The sequence below is a fragment of the Metopolophium dirhodum genome, chromosome 1, assembly GCF_019925205.1.
Source record: "Metopolophium dirhodum isolate CAU chromosome 1, ASM1992520v1, whole genome shotgun sequence".
NCBI classification, from domain to species: domain Eukaryota; kingdom Metazoa; phylum Arthropoda; class Insecta; order Hemiptera; family Aphididae; genus Metopolophium; species Metopolophium dirhodum.
This window is the reverse complement of record NC_083560.1, coordinates 26,533,125-26,544,652: the sequence shown is the minus strand read 5'-3', so window position 1 is coordinate 26,544,652 and position 11,528 is coordinate 26,533,125. Positions and strand designations below refer to the sequence as shown.

The following is an 11,528-nucleotide window of genomic DNA, read 5'->3' as shown; positions in this document are numbered from 1 at the left end:
ATCGAAAATCAAAATGTATCTGTTATATACGTCAAGCCATTGTTTATAACGGCATCACCGTTAGCGCCATGACCTGCTCCAAGTCCACCATCCCTTCCGCTATGACCGAGGAGACCAAGACCACCAAGTCGACGATCATCACCACCATCACTAACACTACCGACATCATCCCGAACCCCAGGACCACTACCGTCGTCATAAAAACCAATACTTGTACCCGTACATTCTAAGAAATTATAGTTAAAGTCATCAAGCTTATCAAAATTCCAACCTTAGGTACTATTTAATTTAGACATAAACTATGTATTTACATTAATTGTAGGTACTCAGACAGCCAATGTAAGTAGTACGTTATATACGGAATATTATAATAATATTATATTATGTAAACAATATTTATTTTTATTTTTTTTGTCAAATCGTTATTCATTAATTAATTCAAACGAGTTTAAAGGTTTCTAAACGCTAGGTTTTTATCGTCTTATAATTTGTATAAGTACTTGTATATATATAAATTTGTAATATTTAAATTATTTGAGATTTGAGAACCTATATAGTCACAGGGATTCTCAACCGCTGTGCCGCGGCACAAAAGTAGGCCGTGAAATTCTTCAAGCAACTCAGTAGGTTAGCACCCTTGTAATTTTTCTCTTATTAATGAAACGAAAAATGGCTTTAATCAGACAAAAATTGTGTACCTCGTGCAAGTATCAAGTGATAAGAGTTTAAGTTTATAAGTTTTACGTAAATATGCCAATGATTATTTATGTTTGGGATTTACTCGGAATTAGTAACGACTAGGTATTGACTGTAATTTGCCTATTTGTACTATCGAAAAATAATATGTATTTATTTATTTGTGTGTGTCGTGGAAATTTATTGAAAGAACAAATGCGCCGCCGAGTTATATAGGTTGGGAACCACCCAATAAATTATCATTATAAAAACTGCGGCAATTTATTTTAATTAGGTAGGTAACTACGATATACTGTAGGTAGGTATATTATTATACATATCGATACGATAACATTAATTAAATACCTATGTGTTATGATATCCGTAATTGTTTAGGTACAATTGCACAAATCGGTAATGTAAATCCAAATGTGTTTTTAAGTTTTAACATTACTTCCTTTACTTGTGATAATACTACTAATATTACCTACTTACTATTGTTATAATATGCCAGTAGAGTAGTTTAATATTTATACAACATTGGATTTATTTATAACTAAGTTTAGCCGGAATGGTAAAAATATTAAATTTAAATTTAAATATGAATCGAAAATAAATGCTTATAGGTAAAACATGGGAATGCTCAAATAAAAAATATGGGGCCAACACATTGGTCTTAAACAACGAAAATACAATAATAACACATACCATTTAACATTATATTTTATCATAATATTTGGCTAAACAAAAAAATAGTTTAATTTATGAAAATTCGCCTAATTTAATCCGAATTAAAATTTTTAAAAAAAGGTGGTTAAGTGGATGTCGCTCTGCTGTACAGTAGGTGACAAGTGGGTCACTGTAATGGATGGTGTTAAATTTGAATTCATTGACATAATATCATTGTATAAGAAAAACGATTCTGAGCGAAAACGGTCAGTCAGCCTATGATATTACCAAGTATATTTGATGATATTACTGTCAATAAAGTAATTTATATATAACCTATTTACGTGGAGCCTTGTTTTCAATTTTCAATCCTTAGCTATAAAAGTTGAACATTTATTAAATGTTTAACTAAAAAATAATTAATAAATTATAAATTTGATAAATTTTGTCAATATTTGAACTTTAAATGCTTATAAAAACAATTGTGCCTATGTATTTTTAACAAAATAATTCGACTCTTTATGTTTAATTTATAAAAATATAATTTTTTTTTTCGTAACTATAATATAATAATTATAGCAGCCCGGCCGGCCCTCACGAGAACCGGCCAATCGGGAAGATTCCCGATTTCCCGATATACCCCTGCTTATATTCATATTTTTTTTTTAGGCGCGCATTATATAATTAATTATTAAAATAGTAAGATTAAATTAACATTTAAGCATAATTGTATAGTCAACGACGCGAATAAACCGAGACAAGGACCTAGTAATAAAATAAGTTTAGTATTTAATGTAGTAATAAGACATTTTTATGTAGCAATAGCATTAAAGAATGAGGACATTTTTTCCTAAAAACAACGGGGACTGTCGTATATTGTAGACAGTCATCAAAATAATATTATTTAATATATATGTAATGTAGGTGAGAATATTTTAAATTGTAAATTATTGACATAGGTCAGGCCAGCGAAGCAATATGTGCTGAGGCGACAATAATATTTTCTATATAACACCGCCGCGCCGTACGCACAGGCACGAGGGCCCCGTTGTTGCTGAGTGATTCGGCGAGGATGTAGGTACGACGTGCGTGTGAAACGCCGATCGTAGTACGGGCTAGGCGATCTGAATTTGCTAAGTGTTTTATTTATGTTTGTTTTAATACAATAAAAGTGTTTCCGACCTGAAAACCCGAGTTAAACATTATTTTAGTCATTCTTACGTTCTTACCTTTTATAGGAGCAGCGCCGGGATATACGTACTATGTGTCAATGAAGTTTAATTAAACTGAATAGTGCCAAGGTATATGTAATCTTTGAGTCATTTCCACTAGATAGGAACGAACTAAGAATTGACAAGCGCATACCATCGTATACCTCAATGAGTTAACAGTGCCGTTCTAATTAACTTTAGAGAGTGTCATTAACTAGAGAACACGAGGGTAAGGCGTATAGTTGGTTTACCGCGTATTGTCCATACGGGTGATACCACAGTTTGATGCTGTAACGGAAGGCTCTCCCAGGACAAATAATGCAGTAGAAGGATGGCACAGAGCGTTTAATTCTGCACTGGCAGCTAACCATGTAACAGTGTTGAAGTTCATAAATATGTTAAAGCGAGAATAAGGTCTGCAAAAGGCCAAAATAGAGCAGCAAACAGCTGGTGCACCTCAAAAAAAAAGGTGAAAGTATAAAAATTTTGACGAGTGGTTAATTGCTTTTGTAAAACGATATGACGAAACTAACTAGTAACAATAAATATTTAAAATCAATAGCACATAACTTAGTATTATAATAAGTAATAAGTATAATAATTTTTGACGGACAACATACCATTTTAATATATTTTCAAAAAATGTTTTAATTAATGTTTTGTATTATATAAATGTATTAATATCTTTATGTAACTTATATTATAATAATGAGTGTAATCATTTTTGACGAAAAACATACCATTTTAATATATTTTTAAAAATGTCTTAATTCATTTTTTGTATTCAGTAAATGTATTAATATCTATGTAACTTGTATAAAAAGGTTTAAATTTCTAATTAATAGTTACGCGGAATATTTTGTCGGGGATATTTTGACTGGGATATTTTGACGTGTCACCAGTTGTTTCGCATCGACAGTATATACAGGGGGATTTTCTAATCATGATCACTCCTTTTTTCTTCAATAATGCAGTTATTCAAAATCGGATTTTTCGATTTTTTAAATATACTCTACGACCATATTTTCAATTTTTGAGATTTTTTGTACTACTTAAGGAGTGTCCTGTGGTGATACAAACTTCTGCTTTTTAAATGAGAACACCCAATTTCAACTGTAAGTTATAAAGTGGATAATTTTTAACGCATCAGAATCAATATTCGTACGGGTGGTTTTTGAGTTTTTCAACTTTATGTTCTAAGGATAAAAGGTCCATGGTATAAGATATGGGATCTATGGTGATTTTAATATTCTAGTCATTAATATTAATCTATAAATATTAATAATTTGTAAACATAGTCGAAGTATAATAAATACAAGGTTCAGTCTTACGTCTATTTTAATTTATATAAAACCATTTTTAAGGACTATTGTCTATTATCCTTAATACAGACATTTTAATAACTAAAAAATTACTCATTCGAATTTTGAATTAGGTCAAAACATCAACATTTTCCAATAAAATATTCACTAAATAATTTACAGTAAAAAGGGGGGGGGGTTCTCATTTGAAAAACAGAAGTTTGAATCACCTCGGAAGATTTCTTAAGTTGTACAAGAAAATTCAAGAATTTGAAAATATGATCTGTGGGTATAATAAAAATTCCAAAAATCAGAATTTGAATAATTCATTACTAAAGGAAACAATGGGGGTGAGCATGCTTGGTGAATCACCCTGTATAGTCATTTCCGTAGAAGCGTAATGTTGCATATCGTTGGCCAGTTGATTTTAATCTTGGAAAAAGTCACCAACTTTTAAATTAAGACACTGCTTACATAGTGTAACTCTGACCTAACTAGCATTTATATCTTTTGTATCATAAAATACGTTTTTAGTCAAACAGGATAATTCGTAGTATGTATGTAGGTAAGTAACTGTATCTGCTGAATCAGAGGTTCCCCAAACTTTTTTTCATCACGACACATTATTATAATTTGTTATTTCGAGTTGTATAGATCTTATATTATCTATGTTTCAAAAGATACCAGTTCGAAATAACGATAAAAACACAGATTAATGAAAACAGATTGTGCACTTCCTAATATGCTACAATACAAAAATGAATACGGTGCTCCGATTGGTCTCCGCCCAAATCAGTGTGACCATATTCGCCAACACTTAGATATTAGATATTTTTTGTAAAATTGGTATTCTTAACGCTAATTGTTCGATAGTTTTCCGCTATAAATTTGTAGCGGTACGGTCGCCTGACCAATGAGAACCCCTAGATTATACGATTAACATCAAATAGTTTCAATCCGTTAACATGGTCACACTGATTTTGGAGATCTTAGCAGAGATTATATCAGCCAGTTTTTGTTTACATTTAGTGCACAATCTGTTTTTATTTAATCTGTGATAAAAATCAGTTTTTACAGTTTTGAAAACGCAAAGTAAATTGTCCAAATATTTTTGTTTTAGTTTTTAGTATTTTTAATTAATTCGTATGTGTAAAACAATTATATACTATAACTCGGTAAGTTGTATATATTTTAAATATGTATTTATTAAACAAAATATACTAACGTTAGTGTGTATGGTTGTCACGAGAATGTAAAAAAATCAAATATGTTTCAATTAGACAAAATGATTGGTCTACAATCAGATAAATACCTATCTCATTACGTTAGATTGTTAGTTATTTCGTACAAAAATTATATTTTAACTATTACTAATTTTTAGTCAAGGTCAAAGTAAGTCTGAAGTAACTATTTTAATTTAAAAAACAACAAGAATATTATTATTTATATTTTTAAATATTTTTATTTCTATAAGTTGTTCATAATATGGTTATATTATGTGTATAATAATAATACATAAGTATATTATACTATACCTTTACCTATGTACTATAGCTTTTTATGATTTTTGGGATATAATAAACTAAGTTTAAAAACTTACATTAGTTTTTTATGTTTATTTTTTATTTTATATCAAGAATAACATAGGTACCATTGTGGACCATGGGTCCTACAATGAGTCACTTTCTACCTTTTTAAAAACTAACTTTTTTGAGCAGTTAAAATAGTTTTCAATAATGATCTAATAAAGCCCTACCACTTCCTGATTTCTCAAGTACAGTCATAGATTATACATGTGTGTTTAATCTAAGGTACAGACGTGTTCGAAATATTCTACCACTGAGATCTTTAATGAGATACAATAATTTGATTTTTGTCTCAACGTGGACCACTCTCATTATATAAAAAGGTGGATAAGTGGATGTCGCTCTGCTGTACAGTAGGTTACAAGTGGGTCACTGTAATGGATGGTGTTAAATTTGAATTCAATGATATAATATCATTGTATAAGAAAAACGATTCTGAGCGAAAACGGTCGGTCAGCCTATGATATTACCAAGTATATTTGATGATATTACTGTCAATAAAGTAATTTATATATAACCTATTTACGTGGAGCCTTGTTTTCAATTTTCAATCCTTAGCTATAAAAGTTGAACATTTATTAAATTTTTAACCACAAAATAATTAATAAATTATAAATTTGATAAATGTTGTCAAAATTTGAACTTTAAATGCTTATAAAAAAAAAAATTGTGCCTATGTATTTTTAATATTTTTTAACTACTTTTAGAATGATATATCAGGAGCCTTATATTAAATTTTCATTGTAAAATCAATACATTCATCGCTTCGCTCAGAGTCTAAAATACAAAAACATAATAATAATAATGTAAATGATGATTTTATGTTATTATACGGATGTCGGACAATATTTTATTAAAATCGAAATTATCCTTCAGGCTTTGAGATGTTACGTAAAACCACCTTGCGTGAGTTTGGGAGTTAAAACAAATTTATTTTAAGTACATAATATATACTCCCGGCGCGATCACTCAATCGCTGCGATTGGTTAGAGAATGTTTTTTATATAAATTCCTCAATGTATTATGTATTATTATAACTTCAAAACTAAGTCCGAGCGACTTAACCATTGTTTTTAGCAAGCTGAACCTACATACGTTAAAAAAAAAAAAGTGTCTGGTAAAACAGAAATATTTCTTGCTTGTTTTTAATTAATTTAAGTTACAAATAAAACATAGTATAGGAATTATTTAAATCTGATGGTACTCTCAATTAGCACTACTATTTCAATTACTATGCGATGCTTATCCATGTTATCTATATTATATTTATGATTTACCACAATCATTAGGTATCTTTATTCTTTCATAATTGTGTTCTACAGGTACTATTCTGTTCTCATGGACATGCTCAGAGGGAGGGGGGAAATGAATACATCTTTTTTGCAGAGGTATTTATAACCTTTAAATTAATAGTAGTTTATTCTAATCTGTAGAATGATAATTAATTGTCAATAGAAAATCATATTTCCAATTTAAAAAACTGTACTTTTTGGTTGTCATTATAATTTAGGAAGTACCTATTTGAATACTTTGCTAATTATGTTAATTCAACTATTAATGTAGGTACACTACTTCATGTGTTAATGAAGTATCTACTTTATTTTTATTTTATCATCGAGAATAGAATAATTAAACTACTTTTTATTTTAGAATTGAAATTTATGATTCAACATGTCAATAAACAGAAAATCTAAACCTAACGATGTAGTGGAGTCTTCGTCGGATGATGAAGAAACTATATCAACCATTAATACTAGACCTACTGAACGCTCTTCAACACCAGATTTACAATGTTCAATCTGTCTTGACCAATTAACCAATCCATGTAATACAAATTCATGTTTGCATTTATTCTGTTTTGAATGCTTACAGCGATGGTCAAATGTAAGTTTAGTTAAACCTTAATAATTATTACCTAATTCTTAAAAGTACGTAAGGTATGTGTATCATATCATATCAAAAATGCCTTTAATAGAATTTGACTATAATATACAGTTTTTGTTGGAATACATACTGTTTTTTTTCTCATTATAAATATGGACGTCAAGTAAATTTCATTTGTCAAGACATTTACTTTAAATATTACTACCATATATTTTAATGAACATTGAGTGTTATCTCATTAATTTAAAATGTCATTGTAAATGAATCAGTAATAGTTAAAAAGTAAGAAGACTGAACTTAAATTTAAGTTCAGAAAAATGTCATTTTTGTCATTTGAAGTCTTTATTTAGTGCAATCGAAAAAAATGTAATATAATTTAATAATTTATTTACTTAATGCATATAATATAAGAGTTAGTTAATAAATAAATATTAATATGGAACTAATTGAAAAGTCTTAATCAAATCATTTATGTTTTTATTTGTTTATTATTTAGTCTGCACAGATTTGTCCATTATGTAGGAAAACTTTCATTTATATTTATCATTCATTTGATGATCTGGGCGTCCATGAAACATATGATGTTTCTATACACGTCCCTAGGATATTTGTCAGACCAGCGCTGTAAGTAACACATTATTTTAATTCTTTTGTATATAATGTTTAATATATTTAAAATATTTTTATAACTATGTTGATGGTTCTAGATCAATAGCATTTTTTACTAGTCCTTTCCAAACTTATGGCAAATTTATTTGGCACGCTATACCTATACCTAAAGGAATTCGGTTTTTGTGTGTAAACGTTATATAAAATATAATGTTCTAATTGCGTAATGATATCAGGGAGAGGAGTAAGTGTCGTCTGTAAGTTTGGCAAGGACTCTAGAAGTAGTTATTAATTATTAAGTAAAGATTATTTGACATCTTTTTACATGTACATGTTTGGTGAAATTTGGATTATACAAAGCATATTACATAATTGTTGTATACTGAAATTTCTAGACTAAAAATGTGTAATACAATTTTAAATATGTAATTTAAAAATATATATATAATATTTTAAATAAAACTAGTAAAATTCACAAATGATTCATAGTCTGTTAAACTTATTTGCTCAAATGGATTATGTTAAATTTCCCAAACGTTAACTGTCCCCTTAATAATACCTATATAGTTGAATGATTTACCTATTGTATATTCAAATATTTGTTTCCAAAAGTTTCCTACTATATTATAATATAAGCTGAAGTCTGTAATAGATTTTTAAGTTTTGTCTACAATGTTAAGTAAAATGAATTTTCTTTTTAATATTGACAGTGGACTCGAGCAAACTGTGGGAATTTGGTGGAGTATGCCAGGCCAGGATAGAGTGCTAAATGCTGATAATAGCATTGGTCAAATTCTATTATATCATAATATTTCAGAAACACCATTAATTGGTATTTAATATTATTTTATTAAGTAAATGCCGATCCCATGTGTTGGCTACGTCTTACAAATGTACAACATAGCAAAATGTATGATTTTAATAATATATTTGAATCTATTAGGTATTTTTAAAATTATAATGAATTGAAGTTCTATAAAATTTAAAAGTAAGATTGTTATCCAGGCCATATCGGATGCTTATTTGTTTTTTTAATTTTGAAGCCAGTTATAATCATTTTAAATGTACAAATAAATTACACTTTTAAAATGATCATAACTTACTTTTTAATTTAAATGTAAATTAAAGCTTCTGAGGTGTCCTGAATCTTACATTAAAATTTTTAATCAGGTATATTTTACTCTTATTTTAAAAATAATAGAGTAAAATGGATTATTGTAAACGTTAACTTTGCTATATTATAAGTAAGATGGAGACAACACACGCATGGCATCCTCTTAGTTTATACATTTTAACATTTCCTTTAACTTTCAGGTACAGAAATGAGAACATATGTGTATATTAATGATGCGTGGGCTGATCCATTACCTGATTCAACTGGCCGTACTCTAGATTGTAGCTTAGCTTACTATAGGTAAAATTAAAAAAAATATCTTCTATTTTAATTTAAAATTTGACTCTTAGATAATATTATATGATACATACTTTTAGCTATATTTTATGTCTTAATTATTATTTCATATTCTTCAAATATTTTTTAAAATGTAATATGTATAAATACAAAGTAATTCATAAGGACTTCAGTTAGTTTACTTATAGTAGCTTAGATAAATTCAGATCAGTTTATTTATTTTTTTGAGGCCCTTCGATTAAAAATGGTGTCTGGTTAGTTCACAACTCGTTAGGTTTTATAATCAATAGTTTACCTTCAAGACAAAAAAATTACAAATAATTTTGGAAAAAATAAATAGTTTTTACAAATTCAATTTTAAAATTTAGCATAATAACTCATATGTAACAGATGCACTCCAGTTATGTTTAATATATTTAATTTCATTGAAATGGCCGATGGAGTAGTTATTATAATAGACACTAAAACTAAGTTTGACATGAGCATAATTTACCCTAGATCCAGGGTACTGACTACTGACCTACCACCAATTAAAAAAAATGTAGATTACTACAGTTAACCAGAAAATATGGAAATAATTTAAAAGTACTTTGTTAGAATAAGATGACAATACACCATATCTCATTGCTTAACTAGTTATTATTGTTGTGCAGTAAAAATCTGAAATTCTGGCCAAAGTCCAGCCATTTGGCTTGTATCTTATCATAGAATACTTATAAACATTGCCTCACCTAGGAAACATTTTTGTTTATAATTTATGTTTGATACAGTGCATATTTTTATTCTTTCAGAGCTGATCCATCACAAACGCACAGATTGTACATATTCATCCTTAGAGATATTATTGCCATAAGGGAATCTCTAAGAGTAGGGGGTCAGGCCATGCCTCTCCCGAACCTAACAGATGTAGCTGTGACAAATTATATAATGCAATTACTTTTAACTCATGAAATAAGACAATTACATTTGCTTAACGTTTTAAGGCCTATTCTAGATTTGCATGCAGCACAATTTTTCCATGAATTATACAATTTTGCTAGTAGTCCATATGACATTAGAAACTATGATCTCAATGTTACTTTTACTTTCCGGCTGTATTATAGTGAATTGACTGTAAAATAAACAAAATATTGCAAATAATGAGTTATTGTTAATATAAATGTATGTACATTTTCTTAGGAACCGTTGCCAAGTGAAACTAGTGTATTGAATTCCGATAACGAAGAAGTTCAAGGGCCAATGATAATTACCAATGTTAGTTCTAGTTCTAGCACCAATGACTCTGATGTAATTCAAAGTCACTCCTTCCGTTCTATCGAACCAATTATTTCTGCCTCTATAGACCAACCATCTACATCGACTGGAATTCAAGACTCGTTAAATCAACCAAACAATAGGTGAGAGAATTAAAGTGTATACTTTGTAAAATATAAAGACTTACAATTGTATTTTTGTTCATTTGAATTGATATAATGTAAGTAGATGAAGAATATTCTCACTAACTATTATTTATTCTTCTAGTTTTCAATCTGTAGATAGTGGTTCATTTCCATATCCATCTCATCTAAGAAGACGGAGGCCTAATCAAGATTCTTCATCGGATGATGAAGATTCAACAATTGCTACTCGTAGTTCTAAAACTGATCATATAAGATCTCGATATAATAATAACAAAAAAAGGGGAAAAAAAAATTAAATAAAAAAAAAAAAAATTAACACCAATGATTCAGGGTCTGAAATCCCTAGTACCAACAGAAATTGTTCATATTCAAAATCATCCTCAACTTCGGGAGAAACAGATACCAATTAGCAGCTATAGCTATTATAATTTGTAGTAAACTTTTTTTTTAAACTTTACTTAATGTATCAACTTATACAGAACCTATTGTATTATATTTTAAAGTAATTTGACACAGTAAACATTTTTTGTTTAAAAAAAATAAATTCCAAAATTTCAAGTGTATAAATATTTCAAAAACAGTCAAAATATTTTTAAAATTTTATCATGAGCAAAAAATGCTAAAATCTTTTGGTAGCCTAATTAGATATGGCAAATAAGTTATATACTTATATCACATTGCCATAATATGTAATACGTCTTGGATTAATACTGTTTGTGTAATTTTATACTTACAGATAGATTTGTCTAAATCGCTTTTTTATGATGTAAAACATTAAACAA

At 28.5% G+C, this 11,528-nt stretch overlaps 1 pseudogene; it reads left to right on the top strand.

The window, feature by feature from the left end:
• The first annotated feature begins 7,113 nt into the window (after positions 1-7,113).
• LOC132935190 (E3 ubiquitin-protein ligase Topors-like) lies at positions 7,114-11,156 on the top strand (annotated as a pseudogene).
• The last annotated feature ends 372 nt before the right edge of the window (positions 11,157-11,528 follow it).